Raw genomic sequence first — 5000 nt, 5'->3', positions numbered from 1 at the left:
TGAAAATAATTTTGAAGAAGTTGAAAACTCTCTCTCCTCAATAATGGCTCTTATTCGGGAAATTTCGGACCACTAGTGGTAAGAAATATCACCGATAACTCCACTTAAAAAGGTTTATGTCGTGAAGGAACTAACCCCTTGTTATACTTTCATTGGCTGGGTTGGATCCAGTAATAAATTATGATATGTTACAATTGATTAAAGGAATACTGCAGGCTAAAACATTTTATCATTGTTATAAAAACATAAATTAAATACTTCTTCCAGGATTTACTTTTCCATTATGTATAATATTGTACTCTAAAATTGTACGATTTACTTTCACAGGCTGTCGTGTCAGGCATCCTGTTATATTATCCAATGTGTTATTTCTCTTTCACCCAGAATGTTACCCAGAATGACTTTACTACCCACTCACAACATCAGGAGGCAAAATTCCTAAAATACCTAAAAGTCCAAAACCAATCGCTGAGTCTAGCAAGGTTATGCTCAAAGAAGAAAGGGATATCCAATGAATCGCAACCTGACTGCTCCAGGACTGTATGTTAAAACATAGATCTGGGCTTCACATGGCCAGAAGAGACCAACTCTCCTGGGTTAACAGTGGATTCCAGGTTTTCCTCTTCAGCTTTTCCTCTTCAAACGACGCAATGCCTCTGCCTCTATACTCATGGCTCTTCGCGCCACAAGCCCGAGGAGCTGAAGTGCATTCTGGGTGAACAAGGCTGCTGGCCAGGCAAAACCTGTGTGTTACTGATTTCCTGCCATAGGAACATTACAAATATGTAATATGCAGGGATTCTCAGACAGAGCCCCTGAGTTGTCACATGAATGAAACCAATATTTTAGATATAGGGTTGAAACTACAGTGATTGTAAGACATTCTCTCAATAACATCCCATTGTAATCTCGGCAGCAATGCCTCCCTGTGACATAGCAGCGTCTATAGAAATCGAGTTTAGCCACGGCAAAGTGAGGAGCCTTTATTATTTTCAGCCTGAAATATTACTTTAACCCTCTGAGCCATTCTGATTATGCAATACAAAATATATAATGCGTGTCCATTTCTGCATGCAAGTCATCGAGTTAACGCATTAGACACGTCATTCACGAGCACGTTAAATGAATGTGGTCATCGCTGTCATCGGCCTCCCATACTCCACACCTACGATGGGCAGTCGGTTAACCTAGCAATTGGAAGTGCTTGGCATTTTTTTCTATGAACATCTTTACTGTACAGACAGCGATATATTGATGTTTCATTTTCTTCTGACGAATGTACTTATCGTAAGTCAATTTGGATAAAAGCGTCTGCCAAATGCTCTAAAGGTAAATGTTAATGTACTCTCACACACACCGTGTGCTTTTGATAAGGTGTATGCATGCTCTATGTCAGAGGAGCTGGGTACAAAAGGCAGAATTTCAAAGTGGTTGCTCGATTGTTTTGGTTCTAAAAAAAAGGCCACATCCAAAACCATCTCTGAAAAGGTCAACGCTACTCTGAGGAAACTTTGGATCAAATAAAGAAGGTCGCCACACAACGCGATATAACTTTTACTGTGAGATATACAGCATGACCTCCTGCCCGACTGACCTTGACCACGTCCTCATCGGTGGAGCGACAGCGGACGTCCTCGGACACGTCGGTGACGGAGCCGTCCGTCCCGACCGTCACCACCTTCACCGGCACCGCCACCGTCTTCCCAGTCAGGACCGCCGTGTTCAGGATCTCTGAGTCCTGAGAGGGGGAGAGCGGGCGAGGGAGGGTGAGAAAGAGGGGGAGAGAGAGGGAGAGAGGGAGGGTTAGAAAGAGGGGGAGAGAGAGGGAGTGTTAGAAAGAGGGGAAGGTAGATGTAGAGATAGAGGTCCAGTGAGAGAAAGAGAAGGGAGAGATAGAAAGCGACGGGGGAGAGAGAGAGCGAGGGAGAGAGAGATAGAAAGAGAGGGAGAGAGATGTATTGATAGAGGTTGAGAGGGAGAAAGAGAAGGGAGAGGGATAAAGAGAGAGGCTTTTTATACATTTTCTACATGTTAAATTATGCATATACATTGTACAGTCAAGGCCTTAAGAGTAAAGAGTCTGAGATTGGACCCATTCTTTTTGTACTGTTCATTTATATTTCAATTTATTTATTTATTTTATTTTTGTTAATCGTGGACTGAACTGAGTTGATTTGAGAGCTAGAGCTTGAGCTTGAGCTTGAGCTTGAGCTTGAGCTTGAGCTTGAGCTTGAGCTTGAGCTTGAGCTTGAGCTTGAGCTTGAGCTAGAGAGAGAGAGAGAGAGAGAGAGAGAGAGAGAGAGAGAGAGAGAGAGAGAGAGAGAGAGAGAGAGAGAGAGAGATTGTCTGGTTATTCAATCCCATTTTTTGTGTTTTTTTTACTCAACAATTAGCACATAAATACAGATTAAGATGTTCAAATGTATGAGAGTCTGTCTGGTGTGTTGAATGCTTGCCCATAAAAGAGAATTCTGTATCATGTCTTCTGCTCACTGATGATTCCATATCCACTGAACGATTGAAATCTCAAACGAGCCCAGTGTTGAGCAAACTCACTTCAGCTATTGTGTCGCTATCAGCAACGGTATGCAATCAATTTACATTTTTTAATTAAAATGATCAGGGATCTTAACAGTCTGTGGCTGACAAACAGTTCAATGAACAAGTCTGCGCTGCACACAATATTAAATCTTTAATGCTGCGAAAGAAGACTTATTGAAGAGTCACAACAACAGAAGAGAGTTGGAGAGAAGTGATGAAAAGTTTGTGTGAGGTTGAAGACGAGCTCACATAGTTTATTGATATTGAAGCAATAAAATCCATGTTTGGGGGTTGTGTCTTTCTGTTTCTCTGTGTTGAGGGATATTGCATTGTCTTGAAACATGGTTTACTCTTGTACTAATTTGAAATATTTTATTATCTGCCTTTTGAGGTCAAATTATAAATGGTAATTAAGTAAAACAAATGCTTTTCCTGTTATTTGCAAGTTGTTGGATTGCAACCAATGCCTTTTGGAAATAATATATGCATTTTATTGATTCATATGCAGGTTTGGTTGTTTATACATCATTGATATTTCATCGTTTGTTTATTATTTTCTCTTTGTAATTTTATTGTAATTTTTTTTATCACATTGTTTCCAAAATAATAAGTGTTTGTGAATTGGGAATCCAAAGATGTAATTTGTCAAAATCAATGACAGACAGAGAAGAGCAGGATCCATATAACCAAATCCCTGTTTTGGTAATCACTAAATCAAAGTAAACCCTTTGTAAGAAAAACAGTTCTGTATAAATATTGTGTAACATAACATTTACAGACACACTTTTAATGGACATTTGGACTCATTGCATCACATCAACGCTTTAAGGCATTAGTGAGGATTTGGATCAAACATGACTAGACAACTAGCAACTGCTGGGCTGTGGTTACATCATCACTTCCTGGCTTATAAGAGATATTCCCTTTGATACACAGCCATCCTGAGACTATGGTGGACCCTACTTTTAGGGACCAATGGCTTCTAGAAGATTCTACGTCCACCGGAAAGACATTCCCACATCTCCCACATATATAGTTGATGAAGTGTTGCATCACAGTCAACTGTTATCCCTTTCTCCAAGTAGGAGGTGGTTGTTTTGATAGTTTTTGAGAACTTGACGGGGAAATGTTCTACTGCCAGTCCGAGGCGGCTCCAAGTGACAGAGGGCTCACGCTGTTTGGCAAAAGGGCAAAGCTTTCCCCTGCCTTGGCTGGAACCACAGCCAGACTTCCAGTTACAGAGGGCTCCTCTTTTGGCCAACGCCTCACCGCAGATGGTGTGCTGCTGCTCCAACCTTTCACACCTATTCCTCACTTGGCTTCCAACTCTACTGAAAAACCTGAGGGAACACCCTGACAAATCTGCTTCCCACACTTTGAGGCCCACTGATCAGTTATGGATGGAACCAGGGGTCTACAAACGCAGAAGATTCCCCAAATTCAGCATTTGAAGAATTTGATTTCCTCAGTATCTGACCTTAGAGAACCCGATGGCTGAGTCCACCTTTAACAAAGACATGTGTGAGGGGGAAGTGAGGTGAGATCTGCTGCGAGCAGACTGTGGATGTATGGTGAGGGGAGACTGTGTGTTGGAGAGTAATTGGCACAGGACCTCATTGATGTGTCAGACCCCACTGGTTAAGCGTTGATGTGTACAGCTTCATTATTCTGAACAGAGTTCTTAACCTTTCATTACGCCAACAAAGAAGATAAGTGGGGCCAATTAGGATGTCCCCAGTATAACTTTTCCGCTCCAAAGCCAGTAGTACCCAAGAAGACCCTTCCTTATCGCTTCTGTCCAGTGCAACCTCTGGTCAATTACACTGGCTGCTCTTGAAGCAGAACCAATCCCGCTAGGACTCCGGCCTTGAGTCTATAGCACAGAGTCCTAGTCCCATTGTTGGGTACTGTGTATGGAACAATGCGTTCTTCATATGACAACAGAAACAAAATATAGTCTGATAAAATATATAAAATGTGCTATACATAATCTCTCCATTGTTCCGCTATTGGGGCAATTTCAAAAGGCTCATAGTAATTTCAATAAAATTGAATGAGCTAAACCCCTTTTGTTGTTCCTAAAGCCATGCCATGAAACGGAGTGTTCCCAGAATTCCGCTTATCGTTCACAGCGGGAAAGATCAAATTCCACAGCGTTGCCTGTAGACAGAATTGCCACATCCTTTTGTACTGCTTATGTTTACCAGCTCAATCATGCCCTCTCTGAGGTCTCCGCTTCCTGTCACCTGATACCATATTCGTCAAGGAAATACGCGGGTTCTGTATACTGCTCTATTCACTAGGACTCTGAAGAGTTCCACTACTGTTTGTTACCCCGTGAACGAGACACAGAGAAAGGGGGGATTACGATTGGTTGAAAGGAGTCTGGTGGCTTGTAAGCACCAATTACCCAGTCCATTCAGCTTGAGAGTGAAATGATTATTAGTTGAGCCAAGAGA

General features: G+C 41.9%; 1 protein-coding gene and 1 pseudogene across 1 annotated transcript in view; one reads left to right on the top strand and one right to left on the bottom strand.

The window, feature by feature from the left end:
* Positions 1–1719, bottom strand: part of LOC130384443 (transmembrane protein 132C-like) — a 26039-nt gene extending 24320 nt beyond the window's left edge. The window contains exon 1 of the mRNA XM_056592628.1: positions 1595–1719. The gene's annotated coding sequence lies outside the window, so the exon portion shown is untranslated. The remainder of the gene's footprint in view (positions 1–1594) is intronic.
* A 2312-nt stretch (positions 1720–4031) lies between these two features.
* LOC130384883 (syntaxin-2-like) overlaps positions 4032–5000 on the top strand; it is a 5580-nt pseudogene continuing 4611 nt past the window's right edge.

Source organism: Gadus chalcogrammus, chromosome 6, assembly GCF_026213295.1.
Source record: "Gadus chalcogrammus isolate NIFS_2021 chromosome 6, NIFS_Gcha_1.0, whole genome shotgun sequence".
Lineage (NCBI taxonomy): Eukaryota > Metazoa > Chordata > Actinopteri > Gadiformes > Gadidae > Gadus > Gadus chalcogrammus.
Note: the sequence above shows the minus strand (reverse complement) of the source record. Positions and strands in the feature narration are given on the sequence as shown.